Raw genomic sequence first — 13,237 nt, forward strand, 5'->3', positions numbered from 1 at the left:
ATATATATATATATATATATATATATATATATATATATATATATATATATATATATATATATATATATATATATATATCTTTTGTTCCGACGTTAACTTGGAAATGTTATTTTGTACATAAGACAATAGATCACTCGTACTGTAACTTTGTTCACGATCCAATTCTACACTTGCCGAAACAGCTGCGATACGGTTAGGTGAAAGCATTCCCGAATCCTGAAGAGGTTTGTTTGCCATACGTACGCACAAATCTTGTATAATAACTAAAGTGTAGTTATAAATTTCTGATGTAAAATCAAAAGTCATATCTGACGTCTCTAACTGTTTTCGATGGAGTATATCTTCGGACATTTTTGACTTATATTTTTCCCATAACTCTGTAGGAGCTGATGGAGAGCAAGTTGTTAAAATGATACCAAACAATGCACGAATTTGACTTGGAGTTGACGTTTCGTACGTGTCATTGATGCAGTTATCCCAGTGTTGGTCATTCTCCAATAACTTCAGAGCTTGGCATAAACTACGGTAAGTGTCATGTATAGTACCGTTTACAGTTCTCAAATACTCAAAGGATGTCGGGCCGGGTACATCAGCCTCAAGCCTGTTTCCTTGCTGTTCTTTTGATTCCTCAGCACGCTTTCTTTTCTTACTTTCTCTATCAGCCTCAAGCCTGTTTCCTTGCTGTTCTTTTGATTCCTCGGCACGCTTTCTTTTCTTACTTTCTCTATCAGCAGCAAGTTTTTTGGCATAGACTCTTTGAGCATCTTCCTCGGCTGTTGCAATTGTAAGTTCATCAGTCATTTTACAGTTAAACATTAATAGATTTCTACGTGAACGCATGTCTTAAATATCTTTAATGACGTCACCGCCATAACAAAAATGACGACAACTAACTTCATGACGTCAGTCAACACACAAACATGACATCACCCGACAGACAGACCCACACATCCACAGACAACTTATATATATATATATATATATATATATATATATATATATATATATATATATATATATATATATATATATATATATATATATGAAAAATATATATAGGAAAAATTGCGAAAAGATATAAAAAAGATATAGAAAATCTAAGAATTCTTTGAAACGCGACAAAGGCAGTTGAAAAGGACCAGAGAGAAGAATTTTACTTAAAATTCTTTAAATAAAATAAAAGAGACATTTGACAAAAGTAGTAATTTGTTTACTTTAAAAAATACATAAAAAAATAATATATATATATATATATATATATATATATATATATATATATATATATATATATATATATATATATATATATATATATATATATATATGAAAAATATATAAAGGAAAAATTGCGAAAAGATATAAAAAAAGATAAAGAAAATCTAAGAATTCTTTGGAACGCGACAAAGGCAGTTGAAAAGGACCAGAGAGAAGAATTTTACTTAAAATTCTTTAAATAAAATAAAAGAGACATTTGACAAAAGTAGTAATTTGTTTACTTTAAAAAATACATCAAAAAATAATTGTCTGAAAAAAAATTATTAAATCAGTATATAAGTGTCTTTCTTGCAACAGCCGGGATTGAACCTTAGACCCGACGCTTCCCAGGCGAGGTTGTATCCACGGTGCTGTTGCACGGTCCCAAGAGATATATACTTACCATGTAAGTAAGTTGAGTTTATAGATAAGTATTTAAACACGACTACCGGACATAATCTAAAGGCGGTTTAATAGAAACTTAAATTAATTTTAACATATTTTTCAAAACTACGGGGGAGGGGCAGTTTCTTTTCAATTTTTCAATGATGATACTAAATTATTTTTTTATGTGCACTTCAAGTTACTTTGCTAGTTTGAAATATTTCCCTTTCCTGGCGGCTTTCCCCGACTTGTCAAGAAGCTGAGATTCGCTCGGACGAGTACACATGAAAAGAAGATTCTTGCTTCACGAAAAGGAGAAGAAACTCATAAATAGAAACTCGGGAGTATTTTTCTTGAATTAGTATTTTTGCTGCAAAAATAAATTGATTGTGCTTTTATTTGTCGTTTTAATTTAGTTTATACTAAAGATTTTGATTTCTGGATTTATTCCTTAGAAAATAATAGTAAACTAAAAAGATAGTTTACTACTTAAAACTTTCCTTAATTTTGCAGGATTTGACTTCTTCAACTAGAAATTCTAGCTACTGTGACTACTTAAGACTATAACTACTTGCAACTTCAAACACTTGTACCCGAGAAAGGTGGTGCGAATATTTGTGGCTGCAAGTGCTGTTAGCCCACTAGAACTCTAGAGTTCTCTGACTTCTAGAGATTGAATTCTATATAGCAATCACAATTTGATAATTTTAAAAATTTGTTCAGAGGACAGAGATGCTAAAACAAAGCTACCTTCGAGTTTGAAGAGCATTATTTTGAGAGCATTTATTTGAGTTTTTTAGAATATTTTATTGATTTAACTTACATTATTCTCTCTAGAAACCAGTTATAATTTCTTTGATACTCGGAAAACTCGTAATCCTAAGGGGCATACAATTTGTGTTGCATTTATGTTCCCACTAGTGTTTTAAGCATAAATTAAAAAAAATTATTTGGGGATTGTGTGCCTAAATATAACTCAAATACCTGTTTTTATAAAATGAACAGGAAATTCTTGCATCATGAATAAGTATCAAATCAACATACATCAAAGTCACTGAAAAAATTCTACGAATGGCAAGCTGTGACAACGTTGGGCTAGCAACACTTGCAGTCCACAAATATTCTCACCACCTGTCTCGGGTATAAGTGTTTGAAGTTGCAAGTAGTTGTAGTCTTAAGTAGTCATAGTAGCAGTCGCAGAAGTAGTAATTAGGGTTTTTTGGGGGGGGGGGTCAAGGAGGCACCTACCCCAAGCAAAGTGGAGAAAAATTATTATTTACCCCACGCCCACACACTATCCAGATACGGACACTTCTTGCCCAGCAACAAAAAATACTGGAGATTCGCCCCTGGTAGTAATAAAGTTGGTCATAGAACCAAAGTTGACGAGCATAAGGCAGAAGTCTTCACTGACATTCACGAGGTCCAAACACCAATTAGCCAATCATTAGTCTGCAGATTATTTGGGAGTCCCTGCTGACTTGCTGCATAAGGCTGGGAGGGGGGAGTGTGTGGGTAGAGTTCTTGTAGACTTCCAGTTAAGGGTTCTAGAACTCAACTATTACAATGGTAACTTTTTTATGCTTCAAAGCTTTTCCACTTAAGAAGTGGCACCAAAACTGTTGTGTTCAGTGCTAGATCACACTTACAAACGGTAAAATTGAAAAAAAAATGCGTGTATATAAGCAATAGCTTTCAAATGAGCTAGTACACATTACTCTTATAAGTTCTGCGAGCCCAATAGCCCCAGCTTTTGTGAAATTTACATAAAGAACGTAGATATGAGGATTATCTTTAATATCAGCTATAAAAGTTCTGTCTACCAAGTTCTGGTAGCCTACTGGTGCAACCCCTTAATAAATGAAACAAAAACTGCCATTGCATGATTCAAGTTAACCCCCAACGCTCTTTAACACAGAAAACCTGCTACTCTCTTCGGAGGATATCTTAAAGTCGTCACTTTTTAAGTATCTTTCAGAGTAAAATTTAAACCACTTCTTCACAGTTTTGCTCATTCAACAATTAAATTTGTACTTACATTAAATTATCAAATATTAATTGACTAATTAATATTGTTTACCAAATTTGCTTGTTTAAATGCCATAATTTGCCATAATTTGCTTGTTTTTTTTTACAAGATCTCCACAAATTTCCAATAGCACTTACATAAAAATTTACATTGTAGTGGACGTTTCAATTTATTTTTATGACCTTGCATAGTACACGAGCTATTGAAGACTACGCAACGACTTACGCGCGCGGGGGGCTTGGGGGTGTGCGCAAAGCGCCTTCACGAACTAGGTCTTGGTATGGTCTGAAGCACCACGCCAACACCTGTGTACAGCAACAGCTGTGTACAGCAACAAAGCTGTACTTTTATAACTTTTACTACTACAAAGGCTTATGTCATGAGGAGGAAAACTTCTGGGAATTTGAGGGGAAAGCTACGTTCCCAAACGTAGAACATGTGAACTAGCGTTAGAGGCAGCTGTGGAGGCGGGCTCTGATTTGCCAAGTTTTTCAAAGTAAAATTTAAACTAAGTAAACTAAGCTAAGTTGCCCTTTTTAGGTTAGGGCTTGGTGCTAACATTACGTTCAATTTTTGAATAATTTTGTGCTTAGAATATGAGTTGAAAGACAATAATAAATATGAATAGGAGGTCTTTTTTGAATATTGTATTAGAATAAGTAATCTTTTCCAAACGAAATTAAGAAGTGACGTTAAAATTTGAACAAACAATCTTGTATTCTGATTTACAGGAACCACACTGGATGCGCCAGCAGGTAAAATGTTTGTAATAATATTGATTCTGGCATCAATTCAATCAAAAAATGGCAAAGTGTTGGCAATTGCGACGTCCAGAATAGCCGCAACATTGCTGCCTGGTGGAAGAACTGCTCATTCCGCTTTGAAATTGCCTCTGAATTTGCATTCTACGGAAACTCCCACGTGCAATAATAATTTTTAGTTGTAGCACGTTTGGTGGAAACCCTGGGAGATCCAGGTAATTTAAAAATTCAGATGGATAACTAACTGCTTCAATTAGTTCCAGAACTGTGTCGACTGATTTGTAAATTACTTCCTGATCTCGAATCTTGGTCAAAATAATATTGTTGATTTCGTGGACGTCTTTATTTTTGGTTTCCAATATCACTCGTTCACTGAGCCATTTATTATTATTATAATTATTTAGAATATTCAGAAATACCTTTTCAACCAACTCATTTTTGGATGTCAATAAATTAGAGAATTCAGCAGGCAGTTGTATACGTCCTGAAATTGAGTCTACTGGGAGCTTTCCGTTTCCAATTGCCTGCAATTGATCTGAAAATATTTCACCAGAGTCATCGTTTGGCAATCGGACACGCATATTTATAGTTAATTTTAATGTCTTTACGTGTGCCCATAAACTAGAATTTTTCAGGCAAGTTTCATTTCGTACGCAGGGGTTGATCTAGGTATTAGAGGTAATGTTTACCTGAATTCTCCCGCAAGCAATATTAATGTGCTGCCAAAGGGTTTCGAATTTCCTCGCAAATCTCGCAATGATTGCTCCCGAGACTCGAGCGATTTTTTGTGTGCCAATATGCACTCGTCCCAAATAATAAGTTTGCATTGCTGCAATACTTTATCCATCCCAGATGATTTGGAAATATTGCACGTGGGAGTTTCTGTAGAATGCAAATTCAGAGGCAATTTCAAAGCGGAATGAGCAGTTCTTCCACAAGGCAGGAACAACAAGTTCTTCCACAAGTCGCCATTTATATATCCGCTCTGTGCCCCCGGCGTCCCTGTTGTAGTTATCCCTGTAGCGTAAAGAGTGAGGCGTTGAAGAGGAAAAGCCCCCTTCATATACGGAGTAATTTCTGTTCGTTTTAAGTTTTAATTGTGTTCCTTACTTTCATTTAAAAAACTTGTTTTTTTTATTTTATCGTGTTCAAGATCGGATGTTTCTTCAAATATTTATTATTTGAAGAATCAAGGAGAAAATGGTTGTAATCGGGCTATCTAGTTTTTTAATGTATTTCTAAAATGACGTTTTTTGGTTTTTGAAGTTTTTTTTTTCATAATTTGAATAACTTCAATAGCTCGTCGACTATGCAAGGTCATAAAAATAAATTGAAACATCCCCTACCATGAAAATTAATGTATAAGTGCTATTGGAAATTTGTGGAGATCTTGTAAAAAAAAAAATAAGCATTAGAGTTGTCAAGTTCTTGATAATTTCGGCGCGTGAAAAAGTTGAACCACGACGTAGGTTGATGGGTATGCGTTTATTTTATTAAATAAAAATTACTAAAATTGCACTTACTATCAATTATATGCTGCTCAATTTAGGGACCTAAAATGTCCCTGTTCAGCAACAAAACCACAACAAATAAATGATAACTATTCATTCAGAATCAAAGAAATACGCAAAAAAAAACAACAGCAGAAACACTATGCAATCTCTAAACAGCCATCTCTCATCATAAAAAAAAAGAAAAAAGGGATAAAATTTTAACCAATGTAATTTACAATTTATTCAAAAAATATTTTTTTTATTCTTACTTTAAATAACATACGTTGCGGCTTTTCTGGACGACGCAATTGCCAACACTTTACCATTTTTTGATTGAATTGATGTCAGAATCAATATTATTACAAACATTTTACCTCCTGACGCATCCAGTGTGGTTCCTGTAAATCAGAATACAAGATTTTCTGTTCAAATTTTAACGTCACTTCTTAATTTCGTTTGGAAAACATTACTTATTCTAATACAATATTCAAAAAAGACCTCCTATTCATATTTATTATTGTCTTTCAGCATATTCTAAGGGAAAAATTATTCAAAAATTGAACGTAATGTTAGCACCATGCCCTAACCTAGGAAGGGCAACTTAGCTTAGTTTACTTAGCTTAAAGTTTACTTTGAGAAAGTTGGCAAATCAAAGCCCACCTCCACAGCTGCCTCTAACACTAGTTCACATGTTCTACGTTTGGGAACGTAGCTTTCCCCTCCCTGAAGTTTTCCTCCTCATGACATAAGCCTTTGTAGTAGTAAAAGTTATAAAAGTACAGCTCTGTTGCTGTACACAGCTGTTGCTGTACAAAAGGTGTTGGTGTGGCGCTTCGCACCACACCAAGACCTAGTTCGTGAGGGCGCTTCACGTACACCACCAAGCCCCCCCGCGCGCGTAAGTCGTTACGCGCCATATGAGTCACGCGCTATTGTAGTTGTGTCTCTGTGTGCCACCTATGGATATAGATGGATATGTATATATGTTTTTAACTACGTAAAACTTGCGAATATACAATATTCTTTGCTGTCCTATTGTCTGTGCATATAAATAGATTGTCAGATTTACAAACTCTTGAACATGCAACATATAATTGTCCATGGGAAAAATAATCCGTATTCAGATCTATGCCACATTTTTCTAATGATTGCCCCTGAGCTATGTTGATGGTGATTGCTAATCAAACATTCCCTGTGTCCCCGTCGTCATTTATATATCCGCTCTGTTCCCCTCGGCGTCCCTGTTGTAGTTGTACTAAATTATTTTTTAATGTGCATTCCAAGTTACTTTGCTAGTTTGAAATGTTTCCCCTTCCTGGCGGCTTTCCCCAACTTGTCAAGAAGCTTAGATTCGCTTGGACCAGTACACTTGAAAAGGAGATGCTTGCTTCACGAAAAGGAGAAGAAACTCACAAATAGAAACTCGGGAATATTTTTCTTGAATTAGTATTTTTTGCTGCAAAAATAAATTGATTGTGCTTTTATTTGTCTTTTTAATTTAGTTTATACTAAAGATTTTGATTTCTGGTTTTATTCCTTAGAAAATAATAGTAAACTAAGAAGATAGTTTACTTCTTAAGACTTTCCTTAATTTTGCAGGATTTGACTTCTTCAGCTAGAAATTCTAGCTACTATGACCACTTAAGACTACAACTACTTGCAACTTCAACCACTTATACCCGAGATAGGTGGTGCGAATATTTGTGGCTGCAAGTGTTGTTAGCTCTCTAGAACTCTAGAGATCTCTGACTTCTAGAGATTGAATTCTATATAGGAATCACAATTTGATAATTTTAAAAATTTGTTCAGCTGACAGAAATTCTAAAACAAAGCTACCTTCGAGCTTGAAGAGCATTATTTTGAGAGCATTTATTTGAGTTTTTTAGAATATTTTATTGATTTAACTTACATTATTCTCTCTAGAAACCAGTTATAATTTCTTTGATACTTGGAAAACTGGTAATCCTCTAATTTTATCCCTTTTTTCCTTTTTTTTTATGATGAGAGATGGCTGTTTAAAGATTGCATAGTGTTTCGTCTGTTGTTTTTTTTTGTGTATTTCTTTGATTATGAATGAATAGTTATCATTTATTTGTTGTGGTTTTGCTGCTGAACAGGGACATTTTTGGTCCCTAAATTGAGCAGCATATAATTGATAGTAAGTGCAATTTTAGTAATTTTTATTTGATGAAATAAACGCATACCTATCAACCTACGTCGTGGTTCAACTTTTTCACGCACCGAAATTATCAAGAACTTGACAGTTCTAATGTTTTTTTTTTTTTTTTACAAGATCTCCACAAATTTCCAATAGCACTTATACAGAAATTTACATGGTAGGGGACGTTTCAATTTATTTTTATGACCTTGCATAGTCGACGAGCTATTGAAGACTAAACCTTGGTTACTGTTTGAGCTGTTTTCCCTCCAAACTTAATTTCGAATCTCGTCACAACTATATCATTTATGAACATCTTTTAACAAGAACAAACCCAATATAATTTGTCTCCTTTCCAACTAAAAACAAGGTACTTGTCCCCATTAAAAAAAAAGAGAAATGGTCAAAAATCATGACTAGTCGGAAAAATGAAATGCTATTTCAGCATAATTTCATCGTTCTTCGCATTCACACAAAAAAAGCTTAACTTTCACTAAATTTATAAACATATTCAAATTATAAAAAAAACTTCAAAAACCAAAAAACGTCATTTTAAAAAATACGTTAAAAAACTAGACAGCCCGATTATAACCATTTTCTCCTTGATTCTTCAAATAATAAATACTTGAAGAAAGATCCGATCTTGAATACGATTAAATAAAAAAAAGTTTTTTAAATGAAAGTAAAGAACACAATTAAAACTTAAAACGAACAGAAATTACTCCGTATATGAAAGGGGCTTTTCCTCTTCAACGCCCCACTCTTTACGCTAGAGGGACAACTACAACAGGGACGCCGGGGGGCACAGAGCGGATATATAAATGACGACGGGGACACAGGGAATGTTTGATTAGCAATCACCATCAACATAGCTCAAGGGAAATCATTAGAAAAACGCGGTATATATCTGAATACGGATTGTTTTTCCCATGGACAATTATATGTTCCATATTCAAGAGTCGGTAAACCTGACAATATATTTATATGCACAGACAATAGGACAGCAAACAATGTTGTATATTCGCAAGTTTTACGTAGTTAAAAACATATATACATATCCATCTATATCCATAGGTGGCACACAGAGACACAACTACAATAGCGCGTGACTCATATGGCACTTAACGACTTACGCGCGCGGGGAGGGGGCTGGGGGGTGTGCGCGAAGCACCCTCACGAACTTGGTCTTGTTGTGGTGCGAAGCGCCACACCAACACCTGTGTACAGCAACAGCTGTGTACAGCATCAGAGCTGTACTTTTATAACTTTTACTACTACAAACGCTTATGTCATGAGGAGGAAAACTTCAGGGAATTTGAGGGGAAAGCTACGTTCCCAAACGTAGAACATGTGAACTAGTGTTAGAGGCAGCTGTGGAGGCGGGCTTTGATTTGCCAACTTTCTCAAAGTAAACTTTAAGCTAAGTAAACTAAGCCAAGTTGCCCTTCCTAGGTTAGGGCATGGTGCTAACATTACGTTCAATTTTGGAATAATTTTTATGGCACTTGGTATTAACCAAGTGACATATAGCAATCGCCAATTCTGTCGGTCTGTCTGTCTGTCGGTCTGTCGGTCTGTCTGTCGGTCTGTCTGTCGGTCCCGGTTTTGCTACTTTAGGCACTTCCAGGTAAGCTAGGACGATGAAATTTGGCAAGGGTATCAGGGACCGGACCAGATTAAATTAGAAATAGTCGTTTTCCCGATTTGACCATCTGGGGGGGGAGTGGGGGGCCGGTTAACTCGCAAAAAATAGAAAAAATGAAGTATTTTTAACTTATGAGCGGGTGATTGGATCTTAATGAAATTTTACGTTTGGAATGATATTGTGTCTCAGAGCTCTTATTTTAAATCCCGACCGGATCTGATGACATTGGGGGGAGTTGGAGGGGGGATACCTAAAGTCCCGGTTTTGCTACTTTAGGCACTTCCAGGTAAGCTAGGACGGTGAAATTTGGCAAGCGTATCAGGGACAGGACCAGCTTAAATTAGAAATAGTCATTTTCCCAATTTGACCATCTGGGGGGGGGGAGTGGGGGCCGGTTAATTCGGAAAAACGGAAAAAATGAGGTATTTTTAACTTATGAATGGGTGATGGGATCTTAATGAAATTTGATGTTTGGAATTATATTGTGTCTCAGAGCTCTTATTTTAAATCCCGACCGGATCTGATGACATTGGGGAGAGGTGGAGGGGGGTAACCTAAAATCTTGGAAAATACTTAGAGTGGAGGGATCGAGATGAAACTTGATGGGGAAAAAAGCGCAAGTCCCAGATACATGATTGACATAATCGGAACTAATTCGCTCTCTTTGGGGTAGTTGGGGGGGGGGGGGGAGTAATTCTTAAAAATTAGAAAAAATGAGGTATTTTCAACTTACGAACGGGTGATCGGATCTCAATGAAATTTGACGTTTAGAAGGATATCGTGTCTTAGAGCTCTTATTTTAAATCCCGACCGGATCTGGTGACGAGGGCGGGGATTTGGGAGGGGGAAACCTAAAACTTGGAAAACACTTAGAGTGGAGGGATCGGGATGAAACTTGGTGGGAAAAATAAGCACAAGTCCTAGATACATAATTGACATAACCGGAACGGATCTTCTCTGTTTTGGGGAGTTTGGGGGGGCTAGGGTTAATTCTGAAAAAATAGAAAAAATGAGGTATTTGTAACTTACGAAGGAGTGATCGGACCTTAATGAAATTTGAAGTTTGGAGGAATATCGTGTCTCAGAGCTCTTATTTTTAACCCTGACTGGATCCGGTGACATTGGGGGGAATTGGGGGGGGGGGGGCTAAAATTTTGAAAACGCTTAGAGTGGAGGGATGATCGGGATGAAAGTTGGCGGAGAAAATAAGCACAGGTCCTAGATACGTGATTGACATAACCGGGACGGATCCGCTTTCTTTGGGGTAGTGGGGGCGAGGGTTAATTCTGAAAGATTAGAAATATGAGGTATTTTTAACTTACGAGTTAAGAAGGAAACATGTTTGAGAAGGAAGCATGATAAGAAAACAATTTACAATATGCATAACAATTGTAAAGAACAGATTTTGCATGGAACCCCCTATATTTTACCCCCCCCCCCCTTAATTTGTAAATATACAGTCGAAATTATATATTTCCCCTCTATTCTCCCAAGGCGTCTCTCTTGTTTCATACCTTGTACTTATTAATTCAATTAACTGTTTAAAAGAAGAACCGGAAAACAACTGATGGGTGACAGAATGCATTGGTTTTATATAATTTGGACTATATATTTGCTTTTTAGGGGAAGGGGGGTTGGCGGTAAAGTATAGGAGGGATCCATGCAAAAGGTGTTAGGTACAGCTATTGTGCGTATTATGAAATGTTTTCTTAACATGTTTCCTTCTCTAGGCTTATACCCCTAAGCTGTAACTATTGCTGACGAAATTGGAATTCCCTAAGAAGCAAAGTCCTGCGGATGTAACTGTTCCAGTCATCTATGCAGTCAGCACAGTAAAGGGAAAATATTTTTACACTGTGACAGTCATCAATGATGATTTTACATTCCTGAACTTAGCTATTGATTTTTAATTAGTTCCCATGTCCTTTGGGCACAGACAACGCAGACCCCAGTTATTGCTTACATGTTCAAAGGCCGCCTTTTCAAATGCGCAATTTAAATACGTATTTAAAACGTTTTCCATGAATTTGATGAGCAGAAATGGAAGTCATTCAAAAATCAATGTCAAAAGATAAGGATAAAATTGTAACTGAAGTGTATGAAAAAATTCCTACCTATAAAGAACGGTATCGATAATTCAAAAGGGTAAGGTAATCATTTTTGATATTATTCTAAAGTCTGGTGTTGAATATTTCGATAGCCTTGCAGACTCAAAGGACTGCAGGTACATACACAGGCTCTTGGTTCGTTTTTTAGGGGGGGGGGTGATCTCCAAATGTACAAGAAGAGATGAAAAGACTACGACAGGTACTATTCACTGACCAAACACACAAATTCGACCATAGAAACTTTAAAGTCATTTATCAAAATGTTCGATCGCTTCGAAGGTACATCAAAGACTTAAAAGTACACCCCAGACTTGTTGAAGCAGACGTACTATTCTTGTCGGAAACACGACTTGTACCTTCAATAAACAGCGAAACGCTTACAATGCCCGGTTTCAAACTATTTAGAAACGATAACCCAGGCAACAACCTGTATGGCTCGGCTGCGTACATATCTGAAACCCTTAGCTCAGAGCTTTATAAAGTCGAAAACTACAGGTGTAGCAGCATTGAGTTAATAAAAGTTACAATAGAGCATCCACAACAGACAGATTTCATGTTCTGTATTTACAAGCCAAACCACGTGCGCATTAATACACTCATTAACTGTATTAGCGACTTACTAACCCCATGTATTGACAACGGTCATACAACATTGTTAGGTGACTTTAACATAAACAGTAAAGAAACAACAAATACTGAATACAATACTTTACAACATGCCCTTAGTAATCTTCGATTTCTACAGCTCATACAAGAGCCCACTACAATTAACGGCTATACAATAGATCTGATTTTTACAAACATACTTTCTAATCAACAACATTCCGGAGTCCTAGAACAATATTACAGCGACCATTATCCCATTTTCATCACTTTTCCAAAATGTGCTAAAAAAGATAAAACATCAAAAATAAAAATTCGACAAGAACATAACCATGAAACAATAAAAACAAGAAGAATACAATAGAATTCATGAAGAAGAAAAAAAACGCCGAATGTAACTAATTTATCTTCTTTACAGGTAGAATACCGAACAAGAAGAGACTACAGAAACATTGTATTTTCAAGTTTATCTTTATAATAATTGCCAATAAACAAAGTACAGCAAATTCGATAACTCTAGTACCGAGTCTAATTTTAGGTTCTGACCTTCTCACAAGTGCCAAATGAGCTCTTGGCTCTTCCGACCTCGTCACAAGTGCCATATGAGCTCTTAGCTCTTGTTCGTTTAGAATATTAGTTGAAAGACAATAATAAATATGAATAGGAGGTCTTTTTTGAATATTGTATTAGAATAAGTAATCTTTTCCAAACGAAATTAAGAAGTGACGTTAAAATTTCAACAAAAAATCTTGCATTCTGATTTACAGGAACCACACTGGATGCGCCAGGAGGTAAAATTTTT

At 35.8% G+C, this 13,237-nt stretch overlaps 1 long non-coding RNA gene across 1 annotated transcript in view; it reads left to right on the forward strand.

Moving 5' to 3' along the window:
• The window catches only part of LOC136035111 (uncharacterized), a 34,358-nt gene extending 21,340 nt beyond the window's left edge, over positions 1-13,018 (forward strand). The window contains exons 2-3 of the long non-coding RNA XR_010619336.1: positions 384-525; positions 12,854-13,018. This is a non-coding gene — a long non-coding RNA (uncharacterized LOC136035111). The remainder of the gene's footprint in view (positions 1-383; positions 526-12,853) is intronic.
• The last annotated feature ends 219 nt before the right edge of the window (positions 13,019-13,237 follow it).

This window comes from Artemia franciscana, chromosome 13, assembly GCF_032884065.1.
Source record: "Artemia franciscana chromosome 13, ASM3288406v1, whole genome shotgun sequence".
In the NCBI taxonomy this organism is placed as follows: Eukaryota; Metazoa; Arthropoda; class Branchiopoda; order Anostraca; family Artemiidae; genus Artemia; species Artemia franciscana.